The sequence below is a fragment of the Scyliorhinus torazame genome, chromosome 19 (assembly GCF_047496885.1).
Source record: "Scyliorhinus torazame isolate Kashiwa2021f chromosome 19, sScyTor2.1, whole genome shotgun sequence".
Lineage (NCBI taxonomy): Eukaryota > Metazoa > Chordata > Chondrichthyes > Carcharhiniformes > Scyliorhinidae > Scyliorhinus > Scyliorhinus torazame.
Genome location: NC_092725.1, coordinates 34,470,572 through 34,478,947, shown reverse-complemented (window position 1 = coordinate 34,478,947; position 8,376 = coordinate 34,470,572).

Genomic DNA, 8,376 nt, shown 5'->3' with positions numbered 1-8,376 from the left:
AGTGTTTCAGAGGGAGAGACAGGTGGGGGGCTTGATCTGCGGAATCTGTTATTTTGGGCGGCCAACGCAGAAAAGATGTGAGGGGCCGGGGGTGGGGTTAGATGGTGGGGCCGGGGGGGGGGGGGGCGGGAGGGACAGTCTGGGTAACAATGCAATTAGAGTAAGTTAGTGAGACGAGCTTGAGGCGCTTGTAACGAAGTCACTCCAGGTAGATGCAATAAAATACTCAACAAATCCTTTCGTGTTAGCCATGCTAACAATTTGGAGGGCGTTCCGCCAAAATATCGAATTGGGGTCAAAAACACAGCTGACTCACATCTGTACCAATCACATACTCGAACTGGCAAGGTTGGATACCGCATTTTGTGCTTGGAACGAGAGAGGACTGGAGAAGGTGGGAAAACTATGTTTGTAGGGGCAGTCTTCTCGCTTGGAGGAGTTAAAGGAGAAGTATTGACTTTCTGACGCAGGCAGGTTTAGGTTTCTTCACGTGTGGAGCTGCGTTAAGACGTTTTTTCCCGGCCTTTCTGCTGTTTCAACTGTCCACCTTGTTTGAACGGATTTCGTCCTGTGCGGAATTGCTGCAAGGTAGTACGTCCGGAATCAACAACACACAACGGGGAAGGAGTTGGGCTCTATTTACGGGATGTAGGAGAAATGGATGGAGTAGTTGGGGCCCCTGTTAATAAAAGCCAACACACCATATGCCTTCTTAACAATCCTATCAACATGGGTGTCAACTTTGAGTGATCTATGTACGTGGACCCCAAGATCGCTCTGTTCCTCCAGCCTTCCAAGAATCCTGCCTTTAACCCTATATTCAGCATTCGATTTGACCTTCCAAAATGAATCATTTCACATTCATCAAGGTTGATCTCCATCTGTCACTTCTCAGCCCAGCTCATAATCCTGTCAATGTCCTGCTGTAACCTGCAACAACCCTCGACACTATCTAAACTCCCCCAACCTTCGTGTCATCCGCAACTTACTAACCCACCCTCCCACTTACTCGTCTCAGTCATTTATGAAAACCACAAAGAGAAGAGCTCCCAGAACCGAACCTTGCGGGACACCATTAGTCACCGACTTCCAGGCGGAATACTTTCGCAAAGTCCATCGCCAACGGCGCATCAATCTCCTCCGTCGCTTCCCGCAGAAACCGTGAGTATATCCCGTCTGGCCCTGGGGACTTATCTTTTCAAAATTGCCAGCACATCCGCCTTCTTAATATCAACGTGTTCGAGCCTATTAACCTGATTCACACTGTTCTCATGAGCAACACGGTCCCTCTCTCTCGCAAATACTGAAGCAAAATATTCATTTAGGCGTCCCCATCTCCTAGGCACAAGTTCCCTTCACTACCCATGACCGGTCCTCCTCTCACTCTGATCATCCTCTTGTTTCTCACATAAGTGTAGAACGCCTTCGGGTTTCCCCTAATCTTTCCCGCCAGGGCTTTTACATGCCCCCTTCTAGCCCTCCTCAGTCCATTTTTGAGTTCCTTCCTGGCTACCTTGTAACCCTCTCGAGCCGAGTCACATCCTTGCTTCCTTAACCTCACGTAAGCTTCCTTCTTCCTCTTGACTTGAATTTCCACCTCTCTTGTTATCCAAGGCTCCTTCACCTTGCCATTCATTCCTCGTCTCAGTGGGACAAAACCATCCAGCACTCGCAGAAAGTGCTCATTAAACAACCCCCACATAACTGTTGGCATTGCCCGAAGAACACTTGTTCCCACTTTGTGCTCCTCAGCTACTGTTTAATAGCAGTATAATTTTCCCTCCTGCAATTAAATACTTTCCATACTATTTGTTCCTATCCCTCTCCATGATTATGGTAAATGTCAAGGAGCTGTGGTCACTGTCATCGAAATGCTCTCCCACCGAGACACCTGGCACTTGGCCTGGTTCGTTGCCGAGCACCATGTCCAATATGGCCTCCCCCCTAGTCGGCCTATCTACATATTGAGTCAGGAATCCTTCCTGTACACACCTGACAAAATCTGCGCCATCCAAACCATTTGCACGCAGGAGATTCCAGTCAATATTAGGGAAGTTGAAATCACCCATGCCAACAACAGCTGCACTTTTCCAAGATCTGCCGCCCAATCTGTTCCTCTATCTCTCTGCTGCTACTGGGTGGGCGATAGAAAACTCCCAATAACGTGACTTGTTTCTGAATTCCACATATACTGACTCAGTAGATAATCCCTCCTCAAATACCTCATTTTCTGCAGCTGTGGTGCACTCCGGAATTAACAGTGCCACTCCCCCTCCGCTTTTACCTCCCTCCCTATTCTTCTGAAAACATCTAAACCCTGGAATATCTAACAACCATTCCTGCCCCTGTGAAATCTATGTCTCCGTAATGTCCACAATATCGTGGTTCCAAGTACTGATCCATGGTCTAAGTTCATCTCCCTTATTCCTGACACTCCTTGCACTGAAACAGACACACTTTAACCCATTCCACTGAGTGCAACTTCGCCTTATCAACTGTCTATCCTTCCTCACAGAGCTGCTATTTAGTATGTCTGCCTGTTCTGCAGCTACCCTTTACGCTGATGCGCAGCTCTGGTTCCCATTCCCCTGCCAGTCTAGTTTAAACCCTGCCGAAGCGCTCTAGCAAACCTCCCACCAAGGATATTGGTGTCCCCCAGTTTATGTACAGTCCGTCCTTCATGTACATGTCCCACCTTCCCCAGAAGATATCCCAATGATCCACATATCTGAAGCCTTCCCTCCTGTAGCCACGTGTTCAGCTCCATTCGCTCTCTGTTCCTTACCTCACTTGCACGTGGCACCGGCAGCAATCTTGAGATCACTACTCTGCTTGTCCGGCTCTTTCACTTCCAACCTAACTCCCTAAATTCACTTTCTGGATCCTCATCACTTTTCTTATGTCGTTGGTGCCTTTGTGCACCACGACTTCTGGTTGCCCCCCTCCCTCCCCCTGAAGAATCCTGTCGGCGTGATCCGAGACATCCTTGGCCCTGGCACCCAGGAGGCAACATACATTCCGGGACTATCGATCGCGACCACAAAATCCCCTATCCATTCCCGTAACCATTGAGTCTCCTATCACTATTGCTTTTCTATTCTCTCCCCTTCCCTTCGGAGCCACAGTGCCAGGATCAATACGAGAGACCTAGCTGCTAGGGCTTTTCCCCAGTCGGTCATCGCCCCCAACAGCATCCAAAATAATATACTTGCTTTGAATGGGAACGGCCAGGAGGGATCCCTGCACGTATAATGATTATATTATTCATAAATATTGGTCTATAAATTGAACTCAGTGTTGAAGAGACAACTCGTATCGCTGACCTTGCGGAATGATTCCCATAATATTCTGATGGATTCACTGGCGTCTGATGCTCGGTAACATGGCCAAATAATCTCAGTTGGTTGGACATCCGATTCGTGATGCAAAGCGAATTCAAGAGGGCAGGATCAACTCCCCTACTGGCTAAGGCTGTTGATGAAGGCCTGTATTTTGTACTTTTCTCCTCCCACCTGATGTGTAGTCATTCTCAGGTAAAATCCGCAGCAGTCAGCTCTTCCTCTGTTGTCCAATTAGCGCTTTATGGGAAAATGGCGAGTTTAAATTCACGAAATAGGCTGTGCTTCCAATTATTTGACTCAATAAGAAGCAATGGCCTGAACAGGAGGGGCGTTAATTTTCATGGCAATAATTTTGTCGAAAAGGAAATAAAGACTGATATACATTTATGAGTGTAATATAGATTATAAATGTCCTCAATTAATGACTTTATTCGGATGGTTTATGAGCCCGATTAAATTAGCTTTTTTAATTTAAAGAATTGTGGTCATGAAATCAAACTGCAGTCAAATCTCAGGCAGGCTGTGGGGTATTCAAACTTAACCAAAGACAAATACAAAACCCACAAAAAACTGCTAGAAACATGTCTGGATCACAATCATCAATCAATATTCAGAGGTCATTACACCCTGTTGGTATGTAGCGATCTATGATCAGTAGCCCAGTTCGAGCCAGACTCTCAGGCACCTAGAAATTCTGCTGCTACGTTATATGGGACAGGTTATGTGCCGACCATACCAAGAAAGATGGAACATCTGGGGCGGGCTCAGGTGTCCTGCCAAACAGTCATCAACTGGACTATCAGGTACCCTGAAACCCGCACCCGAGGCATCATTGGTAGGAAGCCAAAGGTTTTTTTTGGACCACTTAAGGACAGTGGGGGTAATCTATGTGTTGAACCAGAGGAAATGGGCGAGATACTAAATGAGTGCTTTGCATCTGTGTTCACCAACGAAAAGGACTTTGTGGAGGATGATTCTTGGGTAGGTAGATACGTCTCCTGGGCCGAATGGGATTTACCACTGCATACTGTGGGAAGCAAGAGGGGAAATGCTGGGGCCTTGACTAACATCTTTGCATCCTCATCTGCTACAGGTGATATCCCAGAGGATTGGCGAATAGCTCATGTCGTACCGCTTTTCAGAAAAGTAGCAGGGATAATCCAGAAAAATATAGGCCAGTGAGCCTCACGTCGGTAGTAGGTATATTATTGGAGAGAATTCTCAGGGACAGGATTTTACCCATTTGGAAACAAATTGACTCATTAGTGACAGACAGCATGGTTTTGTGAAGGGGAGGTCGTGCCTCACTAACTTGATCGAGTATTTTGAGGATGTGACAAAGATGATTGATGAGGGGAGAGCGGTAGATGTTGTTCGCATGGACTTCAGTAAAGCCTTTGACAAGGTGCCTCATGGCAGACTGAAAAATAATAACTATGCGAAATTATATTTTGACTGCAAAGTTAAGCATGTTGAATATAAGGTACTACAAATAGTTATACTTCAGATCTGCCAAGAAAGCCTGCTCCTGGACCTCAAATACTATGGTCCCATTGGACAGTGAATAAAATAAGAAGTCTTACAACACTAGGTTAAATTCCAACAGGTATGTTTCAAACTCTTGCTTTCGGAGCACTGCTCCTTCCTCAGGTGAATGAAGAGGTATGTTCCAGAAACATATATATATATATAGACAAATTCAAAGATTGCAAAGGTCATCCCCACATCCCCACTACTTGCCTCCAAACAACCGCGCAACGTCAAACAAACCATTGTTTGCAGCAAACTACCCAGCCTGCAGACCGGCGACCACGACACCACACAACCCTGCCATGGCAATCTCTGCAAGACGTGCCAGATCATCGACATGGATACCACCATTACACGTGAGAACACTACCCACCACGTACGGGGTACTTACCGGTGCGAATTGGACAACGTTTTCTACCTCATACGCTGCAGGAAAGGATGTCCTGAAGCGTGGTACATTGGCGAGACCATGCAGACGCCTCGACAACGAATGAACGGACATCGTGCGGCAATCACCAGGCAGGAATGTTCCCTTCCAGTCGGGGAACACGTCAGCTGTCAAGGGCATTCAGCCTCTGATCTTCAGGTAAGCGTTAACAAAGGCCGTTGCTGTTTGTCATTTTTATAAATGACCTAGAGGAGGGCGCAGAAGGGTGGGTGAGTAAATTTGCAGACACCACTAAAGTCGATGGTGTTGTCGACTGTGCGGAAGGATGTTGCAGGTTACAGAGGGACATAGATAAGCTGCAGAGCTGGGCTGAGAGGTGGCAAATGGAGTTTAATGTAGAGAAGTGTGAGTTGATTCACTTTGGAAGGAGTAACAGGAAAGCGGAATATTTGGCTAATGGTAAAATTCTTGGAAGTTTGGATGAGCAGAGGGATCTCGGTGTCCATGTACATAGATCCCTGAAAGTTGCCACCCAGGTTGATAGGGTTGTGAAGAAGGCCTATGGTGTGTTGGCCTTTATTGGTAGAGGGATTGAGTTCCTGAGTCATGAGGTCATGTTGCAGCTGTACGAAACTCTGGCACGGCCGCATTTGGAGTATTGCGTACAGTTCTGGTCACCTCATTATAGGAAGGACGTGGAAGCTTTGGAACGGGTGCAGAGGAGATTTACCAGGATGTTGCCTGGTATGGAGGGAAAACCGTATGAGGAAAGGCTGATGGACTTGAGGTTGTTTTCGTTAGAGAGAAGAAGGTTAAGAGGAGACTTAATAGAGGCATACAAAATGATCAGAGGGTTAGATAGGGTGGACAGTGAGAGACTTCTCCCGCGGATGGAAATGGCTAGCACGAGGGAACATACCCTTAAACTGAGGGGTAATAGATATAGGACAGAGGACAGAGGTAGGTTCTTTACGCAAAGAGTGGTGAGGCAGTGGAATGCCCTACCTGCAATAGTAGTGTACTCGCCAACATTGAGGGCATTTAAAACTTTATTGGATAAGCATATGGATGATAATGGCATAGTGTAGGTTAGATGGCTTTTGTTTTTTGACTTGCCATGTCGGTGCAACATCGTGGGCCGACGGGCCTGTACTGCGCTGTATCGTTCTAAGTTCTATGTTCTATAAGGTGGCCTACAGGACGCGCGACAACGCAGAATCGCCGAGCAGAAACCTATAGCCAAGTTCCGCACACATGAGTGCGGCCTCAACCGGGACCTGGGATTCATGTCGTATTACTTTCATCGCCGACCATCTGGCCTGGGCTTGCGAAATCGTACCAGCTGTCCCAGCTTGAGACAATTCACATCTCTTTAACCTGGGGTTACCCCTATCTCTGGATCAGTAAACACTTAATGAACTGAAAATGCTCGCATTCTAAGCATTGTCTTGCATCTTTGAATTTGTCTATATATATGATTCTGGAACATACCTCTTCATTAACCTGAGGAAGGAGCAGTGCTCCGAAAGCTAGTGTTTGAAACAAACCTGTTGGACTTGAACCTGGTGTTGTAAGACTATTTACAGTGCTCACCCCAGTTCAACGCCGGCATCTCCACATCACAGTGAATAAAGTAAGGCAGTTCGTGTCTATGGTTCTGGCAGTTCGGGATGGTATGCGAATCAACAAAAGCCCCTTGACTCACAACTCAACCATGCGCATCACCTACACATGGATGCGTACGAAGGGACGCCATCCCGCTTCCTGACCTTTCGGCTGAGGCCATTCTGCTATGAGCCAGGAAACTTATTTCCAGAAACGGCGAATTTTGGGAGGACGACAGCGTTCAGGCTATAAATCACCTGGATGGGAAATGGAAAAAGAGAATGGGGGCTGCCTAGTGCGTTCTGACAAGAATGACGTAGAAGCTGACCTAGCAGATCATCGAGAGCGATTATGGCTGCAAAGGCATTGGAATTACCTTGTGTTTTAAAGAAGAACTGAGCGAGTCCGGGGCAGCACGGTAGCATTGTGGATAGCACCATTGCTTCACAGCTCCAGGGACCCAGGATCGATTCCGGCTTGGGTCACTGTCTGTGCGGAGTCTGCACATCCTCCCTGTGTGTGCGTGGGTTTCCTCCGGGTGCTCCGGTTTCCTCCCACAGTCCAAAGATGTGCGGGTTCGGTGGATTGGCCATGATAAATGGCCCTTAGTGTCCAAAATTGCCCTTAGTGTTGGGTGGGGTTATTGGGTTATGGGGATAGGGTGGAGATGTTGACCTTGGGCTGGGTGCTCTTTCCAAGAGCCGGTGCAGACTCGATGGGCCGAATGGCCTCCTTCTGCACTGTAAATTCTATCATAATCTATGAGATGCAGAATACTACTCGGAATATCCAATCTAGTAGCCATTGGGTAGCACGGTAGCACAGTTGGCTTGCACTGTGGCTTCACAGCGCCAGGGTCTCTGGTTCGATTCCCCGCTGGGTCATTGTCTGTGCGGAGTCTGCACATTCTCCCCGTGTGTGCGTGGGTTTCCTCCGGGTGCTCCGGTTTCCTCCCACAGTCCAAAGACGTGCAAATTAGGTGGATCGGCCGTGCTAAATTGCGCGTAGTGACCAAAAAGGTTAGGAGGGTTTGTTGGGTTACAGGGATAGGATGGAAGTGAGGGCTTAAGTGGGTCGGTGCAGACTTGTTGGGCTGAATGGCCTCCGTCTGCACTGTATGTTCTATGTACTATGTACATTTATGTACTATGTATTGTGAACACTGGGTATATCCAACAAAGGGACACATTCGACCTAGAAGAGAAAATATGGTACATTCTGAAAGACGGTGGAAACGGTGACAAGCGGCAACTGGACTTCACTATTAGAGACTGGGTGATGGTTTGATTTACGGTTGGAAAAAGGGAGTGTGAGAGGTTAAAGCGGGTCAAAGCCACCAAAATGTCAGGACAAAAATGAGACTTCCAACTCGATATGAACGGAAAATCTATATGTGGGGACTTGTTGCGTGTTTAGATGACAGCATTAACAGCCAGAATCCGCGAGAAAATATAGGGTCCTTCAATGGGCATAACATCCTTAATAATAATAACGAGAAAAACGGAACGGAAC